The 22,987-nt window shown below is 44.6% G+C and overlaps 1 protein-coding gene across 1 annotated transcript in view; it reads right to left on the reverse strand.

The window, feature by feature from the left end:
* Positions 1-11,038, reverse strand: part of TIMELESS (timeless circadian regulator) — a 327,088-nt gene extending 316,050 nt beyond the window's left edge. Inside the window, exon 1 of the mRNA XM_078689100.1 lies at positions 10,944-11,038. The gene's annotated coding sequence lies outside the window, so the exon portion shown is untranslated. The remainder of the gene's footprint in view (positions 1-10,943) is intronic.
* Positions 11,039-22,987: the final 11,949 nt, after the last annotated feature.

Below are 22,987 nucleotides of genomic sequence, written 5' to 3' on the forward strand. Positions count from 1 at the left end.
TGAGGCAAGCCAAGAGTTGATGAAAGAGTGAGATGAACAGAAAGCAATGTTTACTAGGTACCAATCACAAAAGGAGGAGGGAGTACACTGCCTGGCATACCAGCACACAATTAGCCCAGATGCATCGCGGTAAATGCAGTGCATGAAAACACACTCAAGTTGAAAATCTTTAGTTGTCACTGTTGTTGGTGCAGCCAATGCAGAGTATCTCCAGAAACGTGTTTCGGGATGGTTATCCTTCAGTAGAGTAAGAAGTGAAATTTGGGGGTGCTGGTACTGCTGCTCGCCATCTTCTCAGGTTTAGTATCACTTCCAGAGCACAGGTGCATCCCAGAGCTCATCAGCCCAGTAACTCAACAAGAAGCAAATCACAAAAGGAGGAGGGAGTACAATGCCTGGCATACCAGCACACAATTAGCTGAGCAGCATTGCCAGCACCGCCAAACTTCACTTGCTACGGTCTACTGAAGGACACCAATCCTGAAAAACATGTCCAGAGAAATACAGCACTGGCTGCACCAACAATGGTTAATACTAAAGACTTTCAACTAAAGTGGATGTTATCATGCACTGCATTTATCACAGTGCATGTCAGCTAATTGTGTAATGGTATGCCAGGTAGTGTGCTCCCTCCTTTTGTGAATGTTTACTAGGTACCAGGAGGCTTTGGTGAGAAATCCCATTTGTCCAAGAACTTCTTTGGTGTTGGGTATACAAGGTAATGCAGAAAACGTCTCAATTAAATTACATGCTCGAAGCAGATGCTGCAAGGGAATCACAGATGATGTTCCTTGCAAATCCGCTTAAGTCATGCCTCCAGATACACTACACAATAAAAATAATGGCAATCATACAAGATGTTGAGGAAGACCGTGAAATGCTTCCAAATTCTCAGTGATGCGAAGGATGGTTCTGTGGATGGGTATATCTAGCCCATGAACAAATGATAGAGCAGCAATAAGTGTGTAAAGCGCTGCTGAGGCAATTTTCACCTCTCTTTTCCCTGACCCCAGTGTTGACGCCTGTCTGTGTATATGAAATAGATAGTTTTCCAGTAAAGATAGTTTTCCAGTAAAAATGAAAGCTTACAGGCTCCCTAACCGAGTCCAGTATGTCAGGCTTGAGGGTGAGTGAGTTTTACCCTATTATTTGGGTCAAGCAAGTAGTATTGGACTCCAAGCAAGAATCTAAATACCTTTGCATTTCTGTGGACTACCAGTCCATCAATGAGTAGACAGAAATCGATGTACACCCAATTTTGAAAGAAGATGAGCTAGTGGACAGGCTGGGTGCAGCTCACTGCTTGAGTACCTTTGATCCGACCAATGGCTAGTATCAGATTGCATTAGCACCTAGTGCCAAGGATAATAATGCATTCTCTATGTCCAAGATAATGTACCAGTTTAGGGTCATGTATCTGGGAGCAAGAATGCTCCTGACCTATCTGCAAATAAGACACGCTTTGATGGCGGCGTTTCCTAGCTGTATAGACATACCGGAGTCCTCTCCTTTGGAGGACAGTCTATTAGACAGACAGCTACACACCAAGGCGGTCTTCCCTTACCTATAGGAAACTTAGCAATAATATGCCTAACTCTTTCGGACAGCTCAAGGAGAAATGGGAAAGGGACCTAGGAGCAATTGAGGATGAGAATTGGAGGCAAGCACTGATGTCTCCAAGAGAGGCTGCCATCACACTTCAATACCGCCTTATTCAGCTGCGTATCTTCCACCGATCATATCTGACTGAAATTACTCTAGCAGGGATTGGGGCTAGGCCTGACGATCTCTGGTTCAAGGGATGCAGGCAGTCAGACAACTTTTACCATATGGTATGGGACTGCCGAATGATGCAAAGCCAATGGGACAGAATAACAACACATATGCATTCTGTCCTGGGGAAAGACGATTACCTTGACGCCACGACTGGGCCTGCTAAACATCTGGGAGGCGACGGATCTTACAGAGACGGAACAACAATTTGTAACGTTGGGCTTCACGCTATTCAAAAGAGAAATCGCTAGAGGGTGGGGGGGAGTGAGGCCACCTGGGGTAGCAGTATGGAGGAAGGAGATGGATAAGTGTATGATAGCTGAGAAAGAAGTGTTTATCGCAAGAGGATACCCAAAGAAATGGAACAGGAAATGGTCCAAATGGAATTTATACAGGGGAGAGATATGTGTGTCACCGATGGTGGAGTTAGAATTGCGGAGAACTGGGGATAGAGAACAGAATATGTAAATTATATGTCTGATTGAATTTATTGTCAATGTGATACTAACTGTACTTGACATTACGGGATTATTTGCACAAAAGTGAATTGTCTATCATTTCTTTAGTAGAAATATATATATTTTTTTAAAGAATGCTCCAGACACTAGTTAGCACCTGGTAAACTATGCTCTCTCAGTGCCAGAAGTTCTGCGTGGTCTACCTTGATGACATTTCAATCTTTAGTAATTTGTGGGAGAACCACCAGAGACACCCAAGACAGGTGTTGGTCATGATGCAGGGAGAAAAATAGACCATTACAAATACCAAGTACCAGGTGGGGCAGTCCTCTGTAGTCTACCTTGGGTCTCAGGGGGGCAATGCAAAGATATACAAGTTGGGTGCCATGATCCCCTCTGTGTTGGATTGGGAGATCTCACCGTCCAGACTCAAAAGAAAGCCTTCACTGACTACTGCAGACATGTTATTGTCAACTATGGGACAAAAGTAGCGCCCTTAACAGTCCGATATCCCAGAAGTAGCCTAGTAGCAATTTGGACTGCAAAGTGTTAGAAGGCCTTTTATGGCCTAAACAACAGCACAGACTATGGTCAGTCCTTCATTATACTGACAGATGCCTCAGAAAATTGTTGGAGCAGGACTGGCTCCACTTGATGACAAGGGTTGAGCGTGACCAGTGGCATTTAAACAGCTGCAGACTGCCTCCTAGAGAACAGAACTCGACGGCCACCGAAAATGTTTTGCTCGTGTGGGCTTTGACATTGGTCTGGCCTTACTAGTTTGGTACGAAGTTTGTGGTCCAAACATATAACAAACCACTCATGTGGTGATGACAACGAAGGGTGATAATCCCAAATTGCTTAGATAGCCTCTCTCTTTACAAGGTCTAAACTTCACAATGGAGCGTCAAGCAGAAATAAACCACCAGAATGCAGAGGGACTTTCCCACCGATGTTGCTGATCTGACAACTGGATTTCTCCAACATTGGAGTAAGGTTCCAGATACTCTTATCTGGGAGGGGCATCTGTTGGGATAGCAATGTTCGATGCATCGTAAACAGACATGTACCCACCACTGATTGCCTTACTAAACTGGTATGTTGACTTATTTTGACCCTAGCGTCACGCAAACCCAGCATGTGCGCAGAAGCCAAAGCCTCTCCCTGACAATGCAAGGTCCAGATCCTGCGATCTGGAGAGTGCACCAAGCCTGCCCTTATAATACTTAGTGGATTACTGTACATGCCCTGGGTGTATCACATTAAGCTGTTGTGGCAATGTACTAGGTCTTTAAAATCTATAAAAGGGACCGTGTCTCAAAGTCACCACGGAAGCAGGAACACAGCACAAATCTGTCCTGTGTACACCATGACTCAAAACCAGGTATTTGCAGGTCTGCGGAGCATGTGTGAAATATACAGCATGGGGTGATCGAGTGACCCCATGCTGTATAGTGACAGAGTCTGTGCTTGCCAGCACTGTGTCCCTGGTTTGATGCCAGGCATCCTACCACCCGCTTTCTTCCACCAGTGATACTGGTATTATTGTTTTGCATAGCAGGTAGCATAGGAAGGGGCAGCTAAGAGGAAAGTCAAACGTTGCCTCTAGTCCTTCAAAGCAGGTGTTCTGCTGCCGCCACCTCCTGCTGTTGCCATATGCTGAAGATGAGGACCCTGAGCAGAAGGACCATACACCAGGACAGCAACCTATCACAGGTAAGTAGCCCAGCTGTGCCACCTCCTAGCTATACCCATCCAGCCAGCTGGACTTATGGTCTTGACAGGCCTTAATTGACAGAGACGGGGGAGCCACGATGGGCCTGGGGTCTTGACAGTCCAATACTTTGATGGGGGAGCACTAAGCAAAGCTCCCCATGCCCAGGTGGGCCATTCTGCCAATCGGACTTGGCACAGGACAACCATCATAACAGTCCAGAGAGGGGACGCAACATTGTCTGCTGGGGTTGAAGTCCTGGACGGCCATTCGTGTCTTTTGTAGCAGCTCCCTCACCTTTATGAGGGCTATCTGTAGCAGCTGCATTCGTGTGTGTGAACTTTTATAATGAGGTTTAGAGGACAATTTTGCTAGGAGTTCCGTGCAAGAATGGTCCGCTAATGCAGCATTAGTTGTTGCCCTTTTAGAGTGGTCTGAGATGGCTTCTTTTGTTGTAGCACAACGAAAATGGCCTGTAGAAAGCCTTCTTTAGTGTCCTTCCTGCATGGTCTGTCTTTTTGAACTGAGGTGCACAGACAGTATTTGCCAAGAGTCCTCTGGAAAGATTGGTCTTTTGGAGATTTAACTTGTTATTGCCCTTTTGCAATGACCTGTATAGGCTGAATGGCAAAAGGGTCTCTGAAATTACCCTCATTGGTGTAGTTGTACAAGGACTATCACTATAGGATAAATTCACTAGTGTCCTACAAGTAAAGTCTTGTCTATGGTGCCCTCACAGTTATCATTCCGAAATGTTCTGTAGTTTTATTGAAGCGATCTGTGGAGACTTTAATTAGTGACACATCGAATTGCAGTTTTTACACTGCTACAGTCTGGCAACATTGGTAGGCCTGTAAACATATTTGCACGGACAAATTAGTGGATGGCACAATGGTTGCTGCAGTCCACTATTGACATTTAACTTTCAAGCCCTGATTACACTTTGTACCATATACTTGAGATGTATAAGCAAGTTAATTATGCCAAATAGGAAAATGCCAAATCGACCACGTTTAAAGGGGATCACACACAAGCACTTTACTACTGAATAGCAGAGATAAATTGCATAGAATTCTAAAGGCAGCAAAAATATAGGGTCCGGTAAAAGGAGAAAAATAAAGAGTGATTATGAAGAAAAGGTGGATTTCCTACATCACCATAACATACTCAGGCCTCCTGTATTGAGTTTAAGCTTTCACTTTCCCAAGGGGTAACATCAGTCATACAGTTATAGAATTTCAAGAGTATACAAAATTAAAGCAGGCACAGCAAAATAGTATCTCGCCTAAGAGGGCCTTACAAAGATTGTGACAGTGCAACTCTTCTATACCCACAGTTTGTCAGGCAGGGGGGCAACCAACACCATTCCCTTGTCTGGTACAGTAATCTGGGAGATTCTATGTAACTACCTACCCATCTGAAGACTTTAATAATCATAAGAATCCTCCCTTAAATGCCTATTAAATTTAACATATGCTTTTCACTAACAATATTTTAGCCCTGTCTTTATCATAACTTTTCATTGTGAACAATCAGGCCAGTAACCTTTACAACTGGCTTGTCACCATACTCAACTTAGACATATTGGGTTAGTGATTAACTTCTCACAAGGCAACCAGCAGGTATACAGTAAAAAATTACATGTACACAAACACAGCTATCAAACCCTAATAAGGATTACCATATTGCAAACTTCTATCCCAATGGTTTGTTCTGGTGGGTCAACACCAAAACTCTTGCCTTCTACTGTAACAGCGAGATTCCGTGTAACTAAATATCTGCCTACAGGGTTTAGCACAGTGTAACAACAACCCACCTTTAAAAGCCTATTGCTTTAAAAACATTCTTTTTACAGTAAGAATGGCCTTCTTGCTTTATCATAACTTTACATTATAAATAGATCACACCTAAGGATCCAACATAACTTTACCCCAGTGATCTGACGAAGCCTGTCATCATTACCATGGGTTTGACACAATATCCAATACAGGCCTATTGAAGTGAAGATAAACTTGCAAGTATCATGCACACAAGTATAACATTATAAATATATCAAGAATTAGAGTTGCCAAAACAATTCAAGCCCTCTCATTATGGTATAATACGCATCATCACTGTGAAATTCTACTCCCAGGTTTGACGGATGGTGACCAACACCAAAACTCTTGTCTACTTTGGTAATCTGCGAGATTACATGTAACAGGATGTCTGTCTACAGCCTGTAATATGTTGTGATAACAATCCACTGTTGGAGACTTGCTGGCTTTGACAAAGCCTCTGACAATAAATAACCCTGGGCTGCACCCTTTGTCATTACCTTTCATAAAAAACAGACCCAACTTTTTGCATCTGGTATAACGTTTCCAGTCACACCAATCATGTCTATTGGTGTTATTACTGGCTTGCCACTATAGCCAACTCAGGCTACTGTACTGAGCGCAAACCTTCCCACAAGGATACTATTAGGTATATAGCCATTAAATTAAATCTGTTTACAAGATTACAGTTGACAAAGCAAGATGCTATTTCTAATACAATAGCCTAATAAAGATCTGATTTGTACATACTTTATATCCTCATGCTTTGTTCTGGTGGGTCACCAACAACAAAACCCTTGTCTACTTCGGATAACCTGTGAGATTCCATGCAACAAAATACATACCTACAGAAGTTAGCACAGTGTAATCAAGCAATCCATTCCATTCTTAAAAGCATATTGCCTTTAACATGTGTTTTTCACAATATGTGAGTTAAATCTACATGCTTTGTCATTAGGTTGCATAAACAGTTCAACCATATGGAATCTGGCATGATGTATTCCCTATTCCTTTTACCTATACACCTTAATCAACACAGCTCCTCTTCAAGTGCACATAAATTGACAAGCATCATATAAAAAAATACAGTTTGCAAAACAATACACGACCCTTCACAATAAGACCTTACATGAATCATCTCAATGAAACATCCCCACAATTTGTCCGAAAGGGTAGCCAACAGAGCTGTGAGATTATGTGTAACAAAATACTTGTCTATATTCTGTAAAACAATGTGATAACAGCCAACTGCTTAAAGGCTTATTGGCTTAAAAAAATACTTTCCACACTAAAGGAGCTAGACCAACTGCCTTTGTCATAACATTTTACCTACGACATTGGACAAAACTTTTCCCAGTGCACCAATCAGGCAATATCACTGGTCACCATAACCAACTCAGTCCTACTGTTTTGAGCGCAAGCTTTTCCACAAAACACTCTTCTGGCCCACAGTCAAAAAACTAGAAAGGCACACAAAATTATTGTTGGCTGAACAAAATACTATCTCTCCTAGGAGGGCCTAACAAGGATTTTCACAATGAAAATTATATATAGCCACATTTGTCACATGCGTAAAAATACCAAAACCCACGCCTACTGCTGTAATCTGTGAGATACCATATAACAAAATACCTGTCTGTAGGCTGTAAAATTAAGAAATAACCCACCCTTAAATGCCTGTTGATTTTAACATATGCTTTTGACAACAAATTTGTCTGGCCTAATGCTGTTACTATAATATTTCAAAATAAAGAGATCAGGCCTATTGATGTGATCATTGGCTTGACACATAACCAAGTCTGTCCTGGTGCATTGAGTATAAGCTTTGGCACAAGCCAAAAAGTGCAATACAAGAACTCTTTTTAGTGGATGCACACATCTGGCCCAATCAAATCCTGTACTCCGAAAAACCAAAATGTGGGTGGAGCATGAGACCATCTCTCAGTTGTACTCTGAAAGCTTGATTTTTATTGAGCACTATAAGGTCAGGCAATAGCTGTGGTGCCAAGCAAGCCCTAAAATCCATGTAGATTAGCGTAGCCCTGGACATTCCATATTGCTTTCAAACACAAAACTGCACTCTGAAGCCCAAAGTTAATGATGGAAAGGTAAAGTGTTGAGACTGGAATAAAGCAACATGTTCCTCAAGACAGCCATCCTCCAATCTGTTCAGCTACCAGAAAAATACAAAAATGCTAACACTGTACACTATATACTACTCTAAAAATCTTTAAGCGCATTACAGATTCATGAATGTGCGCCCCACAAAAGGTTGAGGAATCTATACGGTTGCTGGCTCAGGCAATTGCATAAACAAACAATCATATGCATGGACAGGGGCACTTTTTTTCCTGCAAGCACACAACTTATGCCCAATCTAAACATGCACTCCTTTCTGCAAACATGTGGGTGGAGCCAAAGGTCCCCTCAGTAGTACTCCAGAAAGCTCTTTTTTAGGTTGATCACATGAAAGTATACTGACAGCTGCACAGTCAAGCCAGACCTAAAATAGGTGTTCTGTTTGTGTGTTTTGGGGAAGGCAGCAGCGTTTAGCTTTTTTTTTATTACCCCGTCCAGGACACAGCAGAAGGCAGACATTCAGCTCAGTTATGGGACTCAGGAGGGAAATGTAGTTTAACTAAGGGTACCAAGGGCAGCAGAGCAGGAATCTCAAAGAGGGTGTAACAAGTCAGCTATTTCGTTGACCACCCTCCCCACTTCACATTACTAGAACATTCCCTTTTGCTGGCTTTTTGCATCTAGCACCCTTGATGACCCATTTGGAGTGGGAAACAGGGATGGAGGAGCGGGGTGGAAGACTGATTTAAAGACTGCACATCTACCCATTCATAGCAAGCTCCAGTGACATCCCAAGAGGCGTGAAGGAAGCATGGGAAATATGCCCCTCTATTGCCTTGCTCAGTAGTAAAATCAACCATAAATGGGGTGCAGGTGGCCTCCTAAAACAAAACCTTGGATCTGGTGCAACTGCTCCACCTACACCATTGATAACCTTCACCCCAGTAAGGTACTGCATTTCACACCAGTACATCTAGTAGTCGCCAACAATCCCCTAGTCACTATCTTTATATTGTGTTATGTATCTTTGGTCTGTTATTTCACGTTATATTATATAATGCGTAGCTGCAGTTATTTTGTATTTCTACTGTTTATTTTATATGTAGCTCTGTTATGTTGCCTCCTATGGTATATAGCTACTGTCACGTTATGGTATGAAATATGCATCTGCTGTCTATGTAGTTGCTTTGTGTATTATTTTACGCTATGTAGGATGTACCTGCTGTTATAGCATTAATGTTCTGTTACATTACCTTGCAACTGTCCTTGTTATGTAGCTGCTGGTTATGGTATGTTGCTGCTGGTTATGTTTACGTTGCTGCTCTCCAAGCCATGCTATTGAACTGTTTATTTGTACGTATGTTGTATAGTACAACTTGCGTAACTTCTGTGACTTTGAAAAAAAATCAGGATTCACAGGACATTTTATGAGCGACCTTGGCTCGTGTTTTAAGGTCTCGCCTAGGCAACGCTTACGGATTATTCGAGACAAGCTGTATTCAGGATATGCGCGTAAAGTTCCGCCCACTTTACGCCCATCTTTTTAAATGCCTTCTGTTCCTGTCCTTTGTAAATGGTGGCTTTTCATTGGTCAATAGGTTTGGAAGTCCCTCCTTAGTAGCACCTGGTCTCTTCTTGTAACCTCCCATGAGGACACCACCTGTTACATGTGTGGTTAGTCCCTAAGTTTTAATTACAGCCTCAGAGCACTATTTTCTTAAGGGACTTCAGGGTGCTCGCTTGGTCCTAAGCAAGGCCGGCAGTGGTTACTTTACTCACTAGCATCTCATATTTATATGAAACCTTCCATAAATTTCCTGTCTTCAGTTCCACACAGAGTACAACCTAAGCCTGAATTAATATAATAATTATGTTGTCACATTTCAAAGCTACTAATTGTATATATGGAGATAACTATTTGAATGTACTTGTGGTACTGTCTTCCACGCAGTGTATTATGGGTAGGGTGGATTTACCAAATCTTCTGCAGGGTGCAGTACCATATGTGGCCAAGAGGTCCTCATTTGGCCACATATGTTACTGCACCCTGCAACATGGCTAGTTAAACAAGCATTTACAATGCAATAGGTCTAGCATGTGCAAGAGTTTAAGCTATTAGCGTTGCAAATTACAAGGCCTTTTTTTTACCTGTTTTGATAATTAACATTAAAGAAAATAGTGCTTACAGACTAAATAAAACGTACCGTGTAACAACCAAAGTAAAAGGGCCAGTCCTTGTGGGAGGTTAAAAATGAAGACAAGGCAGTACTAAGGAGGGACTAACAAGCCTCTTAATGAATCAGAAGCAGGCATTTACAAAGGACAATGACCCAAGCCAACGTGTAAAAAAATCGGCGTAGAGTGGACGGGGCTTCAAGTCCATACTCAAATATAGTAGGCCTCCCAGCGCATGCGCCGCCCAGGCTCGACCTAAAAACATTGGCATTTATAATGCCAATAACTACAACAATGAGAGACTGATTGCATTTCCAATACAAAGGGTCCCTCTTTGTTAAAATTAGAGATGCTGGTGTTGAAAATGACAATTTTTTTTACTTTTGCTTTTTTGCACCACTTTCCACAGTGCTATGCAAATATAACTCCACTGCCAATTAAAAAAAAAGTAAAAAAACATTGTTATTTTCAACACCAACAGCTCCAATTTTAACAAATGTGAGACCTATTGAATTGCAAATGCTGGTTACTCGTCTCTTACAGTCTACTATAATATATTCACTGCCTTGCCCCACGTATAATGCTTCAAAACGTCTGTCTCCTTTCCTCACTGGCTGCAGACCTGCATGAGCTTCCTAGATTGGGAAAACGCTTGATTTCCATGTCTGCTGGCATTCTGTAGCAAAGTAGCATCACACTCCAAAACCCTAACTTTTAATTCTCAAAAATGTTCCTGCACCCATTTCACCTAAACTTTACTACAACAACAAAAAAAGAGGTGAGTGCCATCAACTTCTGCCCACGAAACGTTACAGCCAAATCCAAGTTCTTAATACAGGCTTCTATGCAGACTACAACTCATCCATAAGGAATGCAGACTCTCGGGGTGCTTTCAAGCCCCTCGCTTGAACTTCGATCTCAACTCACCTTCACCCTTCTGGGGTGGAGGCTGTCAGTCAGCGCCCACAGTACCCCGAACCTTCTGAAATAACTTTCGCGCCAGAACCTGAAGGCGCAGTAAACATAAAAGAAGGACAGAACTTTTTAAAAGGGGTGGCCATCTTGAGCGTACGGCCGACCCGTGTCCTTTTAGCAAGGGTGCCCGGTACAGGGGCAGTATTTTTAAGTTCCATCGCATTTCTCGAAGTATAAACAAAGTGAGCGGTGCAGGCCGTAATTTACTTCTTGAAAAGGCTGAGGTTTCCGGAAGCTGTCACCTTAACGGGAAAGAAACCTTTAAAATGTCGAATTTAATTACTATTATCTCAGAAACGAATTAAATATGTGCGGAGTTTTAACCACCTGTATATTTTCTTCAATGTATTTAGATTATATTTGCCTTTTTCATTGAATGTTTCATTTATAAAATGCACTTTTCAAAGAAAACATAATGACATTTGGAAATATTTCGTAATAATTACACATATACGCAGTAACTTTACAAGAAATCATGCAGGTGACATCACGCTAATATGGCCACTCTATTTAAACTATTTCTTTAGCTTCTGGTCCACTGGCAGAAAGGACAGCGTAGCTAGGCTACCATGTAGAAAGTGCAGTAGAGAAGCGCGTATATTGTATTGGGTTGAAGTATTTCTAGCCCTCCGGGCTCTCAAGTTTCCCAGTTTATAGCTGTCAAGGTTTCAGATACCTATGTGTGCCATTTTCATAATTTCAGTGTAATTATGAGTGACATTTCAATGACTATCACTTTTTTGCGAGCAAATGAAACATAGGGAAACATATAAATATCAGAAATTACACCTCCGTCCGACATCCTTCCCTGCATTCCCCCCCCGCCATATTACGATGGTGGAGGGGACCGCAGCGGTGGGAAACACCGCCCGCCTGTTTTCCGCCCCGGTCGCCTTGAGACCGGGGCGGAAAAGGGATAACAGGGTGGCGGTGTCTATCAGGCACCGCCAGCCATATTATAATGGGCATTTTTCAATGCCTTTCGGAAAGGTAGGCGGACTTCACTCTGGGAGCCCCCTGCGGGCCCCCAGAGTGAAGCACAGTAGAGGGGTGCACACGGGGGGTACCTATGGTACCCCCTGCATTTGCATAATGAAAGAGGCAGGCACCGCGCGGTGCCTGCCAGTTTCATCATGCAAATGCTGAAAATACAGGATGTGCCCGCCACAGTGGCGGGCACATCCTAATGGCACCCCCGGGACCCCCGCCCTTAAGGCGGGCGGTCCCGTTTTCCGATAGGGTGGTGGGCCGGCAAAGCCCGCCCGTCATCCTAATGTGTCCCTTAGTATTCTGTGGGGAAGCTCTGTATTGTGCTGGGGTTCTATTGGTTGACAGTTGCTCCTGTTTCTAACCCGGAGTTGTAGCTCTGCTTGGCAGTCCACTTATTATTAATTAAACTTAAAAGAAATCATCAGATGACTTTATCTTCATGCCATTACGACATACTTATTTTGGCAACGGGTGCTGGACTGCCCATACAGACCCACGATCCTGCTATCAAGAGGTCAATCGGCAAATGCTAATTCGATTGTACTTTATCAAAGAAAAACCAGACCTGAACTCTCTCCAGCGTTGTCACCGACGTGTGTAAGCAGCTGACAGAATTTCATCTCATCGGCGGCTGTCTGACCCGGAAGAAGTGGCTCACATTCCTTGGCGAGTGGTTTCAGCTTTATTACCGCGTTCATCTTCCAGCGGTAAGCTGCGGTTGCCTGGTATAAAGAGCGTATGCTGTTGGAGTATGCTGTGAGGTATTTGGGAGCAGAGCGCAACCATTAACGGGGTCAGGAGTGCTGGAACGCATAATTTCTGCATGCATTCCAGCAACTGAAATACGTGACGTGTTTCCTGGTGGATGTTACGAAACATTGTTTAATGAGTCAGAAAACAAAAATAAGGATTGTATTATCCCACCAGAAAAGTGGGTGGAGCATTTTGGTGGTCTTTACGCAGACATAAACAATCCATCATCCTTGTGTCAAGGTGACTTTGATAAGGCAGGGAAAATTTATTTTACTGAGGTAGAAGTTTTGGAAGCCATCGAGTCCACGGCCCATGGGAAAGCCCCAGGCCCGGACAGGGTTCCGGCAGACCTTTACAGGGCAGATCCCCATTACTGGGCAAAGATTTTAACTCCTGTTTTTAATGCAGCCACTGAAGTGGGTCCTCCCCTGTCCTGGACCAAGGCGGTCATTGTCCCAATATTTAAGAAGGGTTCAAGAGAGGACCCGGCCTGTTATCGGCCGATCTCCCTCTTGGATTCGGCGGCAAAAATAATGGGAAAAGTCATACTTGAGAGGCTGACAAACTGGTTGGAAGAGAATGCCGTCATCTCTGATCTACAGTATGGATTCAGAATAGGGAGAGGCACTGTAGGTCAATGCTCAATTTACATCTTGTGATAGGGAAATACACGGTCGCAAGGCAGGGGGACATACATCTAGCTTTTATGGATCTGTCCACTGCCTTCGACCTTGTAAACCGCCAAAAACTTTGGACTTCCCTGTCTGATATTGGGTTGGACCCCGCATTGACATCCTTCCTAGCAGACATCCACGAGAACACTAGCGCAGCTGTTCGTTATAATGAAAATGGGAGCCTGACGGACGCCTGGCCAGTGAAGCGAGGGGTAAGACAAGGGTGTATCCTGGCTCCCCTGCTATTCACACTTTATATAAATAAGCTGGGTGACGCCCTAATTTCAGCATGCAAGGACATCCAGAGAGTGGGTCAAAAAAAGATTCCCGCTCTACTTTATGCAGATGACACTGTGTTAGTGGCTAGGACAGCAAGAGGGCTACAATTACTTTTCGATTGTTTTATTAATTTTATGGACTCGCTGGACTTGAAAACCAATTTTAAAAAGTCACATGCTATGTCTTTAGGCAGCGGACAGGCAAAAAAGGCATCTTTCTTCTGTAAAGGTCAGGCACTCACTAAAGTTCCCACCTTCCCATACTTGGGCATTGTATTTGATGACAGAAGGTCATGGGCGATGCAACGAGCTGTGAAGAAAAACACACTAGCGAGGGCCACAGGGGCCCTGTTGGGCTTTGCGAAATGGCTAGGCTGCAAACCACTACCGGTCCTCATGAAAATCTACAATGCCAAATGTGTGCCCATGGTGTCGTATGGGAGTGAGGTATGGGGCTACACCAAAGTCAGTGAGATCCAAACTGTAGAAAATATCTTTTTTAGAAAAGTGTTGTCGCTTCCTCAATCCGCAGCCACTTTCAATATACATGAAGACCTGTGGGCTGGCTACATTTCCGATCAGATAGCAGTGACACCGATACTAGGGTGGTTAAGAATTTGGGCACAACAAGCTCCGAATTTAAACCAATTAATCATTCAAGATTGTTTGTCCCTAGACAAGGCCTTGGCGATACCTTGGATCCGCTATATCAAAACGCAAATGGATTCAATGGGTAGCCCTGATTTGTTTACAAACCCTAGAGCCTTAAGTAAAATCACTATCAGGGCGGTCAAATCTCAATTCTTAAATAGGGCGATGTTACAAAGGGAAGAAGATGAATTGGTTAAACCCGCGGTTAGAAATGTTGTTATGCTGTTCATAGGGAGAGGGATGCAGCCGTATTTAACCTATATAAGCAAGCCATTCCACCTGTTTGTTTTATTAAGGTTTAAGCATAACACGTTACCATGGCTGCTATCTTTCCCTAGAGGGTTTGCTAAAAGTGGCACTTTGGGGCCGTGCACATGTGACAATAACTCTGAGCAAAACGTGCTCCACATGATCTTTTTTTATAAGTTCTATGTACTACCTCGTAAGACATTCATCTTGCCACTGTTAAGAGGTTATAATTTAAAGCAGGTCAGACCAGCTCTGGCCTATCTACAAATGCTTGGGACCACTGTGGTATGTTTTGGGGTTTCGAGTTATATCATCGGGGCGATGAGAGGTAGAAAAAAACTATCGTTATCCTAAACCGCCCGTCTTGACCCCATTTGGGATGCTGGCCCCTGCATGTTTAAGAAACTTTACGCTGTGACGAGTCCTAGATGAATTTTGGATTTTTAGCTATTTAATAATTTTTAGCAGGTGAAAAACTTTTTATCTTGTTTATGTGTTCACCAAATGTAAAGTGCTTTTCATTTTCATAATGTATTTAGATGTGTTAGCTGCTATACGTTAATAGGATTGTGAAATGTAATACCATTGTGCTTTGATGGTTTTAAACTTTTTAACTGAATAAAGTAAATCTTTGACTTGACTTGATTGCATTTCCAATACAAAGGGTCCCTCGTTGTTAAAATTAGAGATGCTGGTGTTGAAAATGACAATTCTTTTTACTTTTGCTTTTTTGCACCACTTTCCACAGTGCTATGCAAATATAACTCCACTGCCAATTAAAAAAAAAGTAAAAAAACATTGTTATTTTCAACACCAACAGCTCCAATTTTAACAAATGTGAGACCTATTGACTTGCAAATGCTTGTTACTCGTCTCTTACAGTCTACTATAATATATTCACTGCCTTGCCCCACGTATAATGCTTCCAAACGTCTGTCTCCTTCCTTCCTCACTGGCTGCAGACCTGCATGAGCTTCCTAGATTGGGAAAACGCTTGATTTCCATGTCTGCTGGCAGTCTGTAGCAAAGTAGCATCACACTCCAAAACCCTAACTTTTAATTCTCAAAAATGTTCCTGCACCCATTTCACCTAAACTTTACAAAAAAAAGAGGTGAGTGCCATCAACTTCTGCCCACGAAACGTTACAGCTAAATCCAAGTTCTTAATACAGGCTTCTATGCAGACTACAACTCATCCATAAGGAATGCAGACTCTCGGGGTGCTTTCAAGCCCCTCGCTTGAACTTCGATCTCAACTCACCTTCACCCTTCTGGGGTGGAGGCTGTCAGTCAGCGGCCACAGTACCACGAACCTTCTGAAATAACTTTCGCGCCAGAACCTGAAGGCGCAGTAAACATAAAAGGAGGACAGAACTTTTTAAAAGGGTTGGCCATCTTGCGTGTACGGCCGACCCGTGTCCTTTTAGCAAGGGTGCCCGGTACAGTGGCAGTATTTTTAAGTTCCATCGCATTTCTCGAAGCATAAACAACGTGAGCGGTGCAAGCCGTAATTCTATTTCAGGACAGGAGGCTCCGATTATGCTAATCTCATTTCTTTAATAGAAATGCCCAGCAGCCATAGAAACAGATAAAAAACCACAATACCCATGAACACTTGGGCAATAACCATAGAGTCTCTGCTATATAAGGCCGTGTAGATAGTCACACTTCCTCTTTCTTTGCTGCTCCGCAGCCAGTTAAGTGCTTTTATCTTACTTCTTTGATGTTTGAAGTGTTTTGCATTGTTATTTGCTAAGCGCGTTGCTCGCGCTTCATGCCGCGTTACTGCGTCTTTGTTCCGCTTCGTGTCTTGCGGCGCTGCGCGGCTAGTAGCGTGTGTCACCTACCTGGTGACCGGGCGCGTGGTGCCCGTGTCCTATTTCTAGTTGTGGAGTGGGAGTTTAGGGGTTAGGTTGCCTCGCGCTTGCGGCGCGAGCTTCACTTTTCCTGCTGAGGCAACCGGTGTCCGCGCATGCGCGGCTGTTGTTTCCAGCGCTCCGAGCATTCCTCACATACCGGAGCTTCAGAGAAGACCATCCAGAGCGACATGCACGCCCACAGCCTCACAGTAACCCCTGTTGACGCCGGAGACTGCAAAAAGTCTCCGGCTGTATTAATCGGCATAGGCTTTGCCTAGAGTGAGTTTTTATTGGCAGCAAGCCCTTCCTCCACCCTCTACTCAATTTGACACAGTTTTTTCTGCAGTGTCTTGACTTGCTGCGGTGTTTTTTCACTCCCCCTGAATTTTGCCTTTGGTAACATTATCATACAGTCACCTAGTGGGCATATTATTACACTACTAGTGTACAATGAGTGATTATTATTATGATGAGGTAGGTGACTATGAGGAGGAGGCGTCAGAGTCTCTGGAACAGGACTTGGTGGAGGATCTTGACAGGGGAGTGCAACACTCCATGAATAAGGCGCTAGTTCGCGCTATTACACCCCTTAAGCGCCATTTAACTAAATATGCTCAGCAACAAGGTTGGGTGCCTACTTCGAAAAAGTCCACAGCGTCTCCAGGCAACCCTCATGCCTCTGATTTTCACAGGTTGGCACAGTTTCTGTCCTCCTCCACATGCAAGACAGTTGCGGATGATGCTGTAAGTGATGACCACCTTTCTTCTTCCTCCTCGGATCCCGCACCTCCTCCTCCAAAAAAGAAAAAGTGCAAAGAGCATTTTGTGGATGCCCCAACTCATCCTCCCGTTCTGACCTTTGAACCCACGGACATTGTACGTCCACAGTCCACTGCGCGGCTCCCATCGCCGGCGGTGGCGGAGTATGTGCAACAACATATCCGTCGGCCTTTTGAAAAGGAGGTTCGTGCTCGTCTGCGCTCAGAGTGCCCCAGACCAGATCTGGAAGATAACCTGGCAGACACACCAGAGGTGGATCTCACCATGGTGACTTACCTGCCTAAGTTTGCTAAGGACCCAAAGAAGGGTCTGGACCGGTCCTGGCGTTCGTGCCAGGACAAGGTCCTGGATCTGCTGGGCCCCCTTACCAAGATTTTGGATCTCGGCTTCATGGCAAAGGAGTCATCGACGATGATGGATCCGGATGAGCTGATCGAATGGGCTCAGCGGGCGATTTGCCAACTAGGCAACGCCAACTGCGCGCTCTCCAGTGAGAGGTGTCGGTCTATTCTCCTCAAACTCGACCCCAAACTGGCAGAGCTTTCCACATCTGAGTCGGGGCCTGCTGCTCAGGGTTTGCTTTTTGGTCAGCCATTTTTGAAGGAACTGACCCAGTTTGTCAACACTTTCAGTGGATTAGACAAAGCCCAGGCCTCACTTCGACGAGCCTTTCGTCCGGTTTTCAGTAAGGCCGGACGAAACAGGGAACGCTCGTTCGGCCGTGGTCAACAACAACCCAACCAGAGAGGGTACCAGTCCCACAGAGGAGGGAATCAGGATTCCGGCTATTCCCAACGATCAAACTTCTATCCTTCCAAAAAGGGCCGCGGCCAGTAAAGGAAGGGACGTTCCGGTGGACACTCCGGTGGATATCAAGATTCCGCAACTTCAGGTGAGCCTGATTCCTGCATGCAGTGTTGTTCTGGGGGGCAGGATACGTTTTTTCCTAGACAATTGCCGCTTGATCTCCAGCGATGCATGGGTGCTGGAGACGGTCCGGGGGTACAAGATAGAGTTTTATCAGCCCCAACGTCAATCCCATCTTCCCTCACCTCTTTGTTTTTCACAAAGGGATCAGGAGTTCATCACCGAGGAACTCAAGTCCCTTCTCTTAAAGGGGGCGATTGCTCCAACCGTGCTTCATCCACAGGGGTTCGTCAGCATGGTCTTCCTCGTGGAGAAGAAGGGAGGGGGCTCACGATTGGTGCTCAATCTCAAAGAGTTCAACGGAGGAGTAGTCTACAGACACTTCAAGATGGAGGGAATCCATCTGTTGCGGGATCTTCTGCACGAGAAGAACAGGATGGTTCGTCTAGACCTCAAGGCCGCTTACTTGTCCATTCCCATCTTCCGTCCACATCACCGCTTCCTCCAGTTCCACTGGCAAGGGACTTGGTACGAGTATCAGGTTTTCCCGTTCGGCCTCTCGTCAGCACCTTGGTGCTTCACGAAATTGTTGAGGCCGGTCGTGGAATCTCTTCGCAGTCAGGGAGTTCGGTTGATCATTTACTTGGACGACATCCTCCTTCTGGCGGACTGTCCTCTCAAGCTGATGTCTCATCTGGAGTGGACCATAGACCTCTTGCAATCACTCGGCTTTCTGGTGAACGCTCAGAAGTCTGAGTTGTGCCCGACTCAAGTGATAGACTTCTTGGGTTTCAAAGTCAACTCTCTGTCATGTCAGCTTCTTTTACCCAATCAAAAGATTCGGTATATCAAGAGGGAACTGACTTCGGTTATTACGAAACCGACTGTATCATTGAGGTCGTTAGCACGAGTAGTCGGTCTCTTGGCTTCTTCCCTACAGGCGATCTTCCTGGCCCCGCTGAATTACAGAGCTCTGCAGCACCTGAAGATTCGTCATCTCCAAAACGGCCTCAGATACTCGGATCATATTCCTCTCACGGAGGACGCAAGGTCGGAGATGCAATGGTGGCTAGATCATATGGAGGCTTGGAATGGTCGAGCCCTATTCGGTTCCGCGCCGGAAGGGTTGATAGAGTCGGATGCCAGTTGTTGGGGCTGGGGGGCCCGCTGCGGTCCGGTCTCGACGGGGGGTCGGTGGTCTCCCCAGGAGCTTTCCCTCCACATCAACTGCCTGGAGCTCCTGGCGGGCTCTTTTGCAATTCGTTGCCTCTCTCCCCTTCAGACCAACTGCTGTATACTTCTCCGCATGGACAATGTATCGGCAGTCCGCTACATCAACAAGCTGGGGAGGTCGAGGTTACTGGCGGAGATTGCCAAGGATTTTTGGCACTTTTGTCTGCAACGGAAGATCACTGTTATTGCAGAGTATCTCCCCGGCCACAGCAATCTCATTGCGGATTGTAACTCGAGACACCTGAGGGACTTCAGTGATTGGAGGCTCCATCCCCGTGTGTTCCGTCGTCTTCTTCGGGCCTGGGGCCAGTGTCAGATAGACTTGTTTGCCTCCCGCCTCAACACCCAGCTCCCGCTGTTCTTCAGTTGGAGGCCGGATCCGGAATCCCTGGCCACGGATGCCTTTCTCCAACCGTGGCCTGCGACTCTGTGTTATGCCTTTCCCCCGTTCATGATGATCCCAAGAGTCCTGGCTTACGCGAAGCGATATCAAGCGGAGCTGATCTTGATTGCTCCTCTGTGGAGGGCTCAGGCGTGGTTCCCGGTTCTCCTGGAGATGGCTTGTGTGATGCCGTTTCTTCTTCCCCAGAAGTGAAATCTCCTGCTCGATCCTCTTCAGGATCCGCACCCCCTGATTCTGTCAGGCTCTCTCCTTCTACTGGCGTGGCGGATTTCGGGGAACGCTGGTCGGTCCCGGGCCTTTCTGCAGACGCTTCCAGATTCATCAGTGACGCCTGGTCTCCAGGTACCCACAAACGCTACAGAGGTTCTTGGAAGCGTTGGTGTGACTGGTGTCTTCAACGGAAAGTTGATCCAGCATCAGCAGATGTTTCTGTGCTGGTTAACTTTTTGGCCTCGCTTGCTTCATCTGGTTTGGCATATCGCACGGTGAACAATTTCCGTTCTGCTATCTCCGCGGGCCATCTTCACGTAGACGGTAAACAGATGGGTGAATATCCTTTAGTTGCTAAATTGCTCAAAGGTATCCGCCTTGCCACTCCTCCACGTCCTAAATATGTTTCATTATGGGACGTGTCGGTTATGTTGCGTTTTCCTGGAAGCCTGGCCGGTCAATTCTTTACTGTCCCGTAAACAACTGTCAGCCAAGCTGACTATGTTATTGTGCCTGGTTTCCTGCAAGCGGGTGTCTGACGTCCGTGCATTAGATCTGGCCGGGCGCAGCTTTACTCCAGAGGGCGTCACGTTTCGTCTCTCTCGGCGTACCAAGACCAATACTGTGTTAATTTCCTATCCGTCTTTCCCTGCTCATCCCAATCTTTGTGTTGTTCAATGTCTTAAGGATTACGAAGTAAGTACTTCTTCTTTTCGTTCTGATATGCAAGGTCAGTTGTTGATTGCTTTGCAGAAGCCTTTTCGCCCCGTTACCCCCGCTACTTTGGCTCATTGGGTACGTTGGCTCATGGCAGAAGCTGGGATTGATGTGTCCATCTTTGGGGCACACTCTGCTCGTGGAGCTATGGCTTCTAAGGCTTTCTCAATGGGTGTCATTTTGTTTGATATTATGAAGGCCGCTGATTGGTCCTCTGATTCTGTTTTTAAAACCTTTTATTATAAGCCTATTGATCATGTTGCTTCTGTTGTGCTGGATCAGCTTTAAACAAGCATAATTGGAGCCTCCTGTCCTGAAATAGAATTCAAAATTTGCAAACATTCATGACAAGAATTTTCAATTCTATTAAGGACAAGGAGGCGAGGATTATCCCACCCGTTCAGTATACATTATTGTTGCTGTACATACGTTCATGGATTTCTTCATGTTGATAAATTGCCATTGACTTGTTTTTCTACCCACCCTTCTTTTGTATGCTCATGGTTGCACGGAATGTGTATTACGGCTCTGTATCTCTTTTCAGGGTCTGATCCCAAGTGACGACTCTTCGTTGAGGCCTGGTTTTCCCTGCCTGCTCCTTTGAGGATTGTGATTCCTGTCTTCTTCTGCCGTTACCGTTCTGGATTCTCCTGTGTTGTCCTGGTTTGGAGATGGTGTTCCTTATTTGACTTTCCATGATTGACTTTCTGGTTTCCTTGAACAATTTCTCACCAAAGAAAGAGGAAGTGTGACTATCTACACGGCCTTATATAGCAGAGACTCTATGGTTATTGCCCAAGTGTTCATGGGTATTGTGGTTTTTTATCTGTTTCTATAGCTGCTGGGCATTTCTATTAAAGAAATGAGATTAGCATAATCCTCGCCTCCTTGTCCTTATTAGAATAGAAAATTCTTGTCACAAATGTTTGCAAATTTTGAATTTACTTCTTGAAAAGGCTGAGGTTTCCGGAAGCTGTCACCTTAACGGGAAAGAAACCTTTAAAATGCCGAATTTAATTACTATTATCTCAGAAACGAATTAAATATGTGCAGAGTTTTAACCACCTGTATATTTTCTTCAATGTATTTAGATTATATTTGCCTTTTTCTTTGAATGTTTCATTTATAAAATGCACTTTTCAAAGAAAACATAATGACATTTGGAAATATTTCGTAATAATTACACATATACGCAGTAACTTTACAAGAAATCTTGCAGGTGACATCACGCTAATATGGCCACTCTATTTAAACCATTTCTTTTGCTTCTGGTCCACTGGCAGAAAGGACAGCGTAGCTAGGCTACCATGTAGAAAGGTTATCAGAAAAGTGCAGTAGAGAAGCGCGTATATTGTATTGGGTTGAAGTATTTCTAGCCCTCCGGGCTCTCAAGTTTCCCAGTTTATAGCTGCCAAGGTTTCAGATACCTATGTGTGCCATTTTCATAATTTCAGTGTAATTATGAGTGACATTTCAATGACTATCACTTTTTCGCGAGCAAATGAAACATATAGGGAAACAAATAAATATCAGAAATGACACCCATTTGAGCAACAAGTAACTCTAAGAGGTCACTGAAGACACAACATTCTGTAGTATTTTAGCTTGTATTTGCCTCTGCTTGTTGCAAGGCTGTATTGCTGGAACTCTGTACTCTTAGTATTCTGTGGGGAAGCTCTGTATTGTGCTGGGGTTCTATTGGTTGACAGTTGCTCCTGTTTGTAACCCGGAGTTGTAGCTCTGCTTGGCAGTCCACTTATTATTAATTAAACTTAAAAGAAATCATCAGATGACTTTGTCTTCATGCCATTACGACACATTCATCTCAAATTATTTCATGCATTCATTCACTCTTTGTGGATGTAACAAGTTAACGTACACACATGACATTTTTGTGCATTTCAAATTAGTGAAATATAAATTAAGAAAACAATGTCTCCGACTCATTTTGGTGCCTAGTACTGTTAAAACATATGCCAGCAGTGGTCAGAGTGCACTTCAGTACAGTGTCAGAGTGACTTAGTGCACAACTCCCCCAGGCTGCCAGCTCGCAAATGCCCGGGGGAGAGTGTCTGCCCATCGGAGCGCTTCACTGGTGACGTGGCAGTGGTGCCTGTGCTTAGGACCATCTCTGGGCTGCTTTAAGTCCACCTGCATGAGAGTCTGCTGGTTGCAGACATGAAGTCGTTAGAGTTGTCACTGATATCTGGCGCTAGGATGCAGGATACCAACTGCTCTCTTGACCTGACCATGGCAGGCTCGAGTACACCAGGAAAGAGTACATTTACTGATACTGCTTGCTGCAAAGCTCGTGGGCCTTTGGTGAGGGGCT

This window comes from Lissotriton helveticus, chromosome 1_1 (assembly GCF_964261635.1).
Source record: "Lissotriton helveticus chromosome 1_1, aLisHel1.1, whole genome shotgun sequence".
Classification (NCBI taxonomy): domain Eukaryota; kingdom Metazoa; phylum Chordata; class Amphibia; order Caudata; family Salamandridae; genus Lissotriton; species Lissotriton helveticus.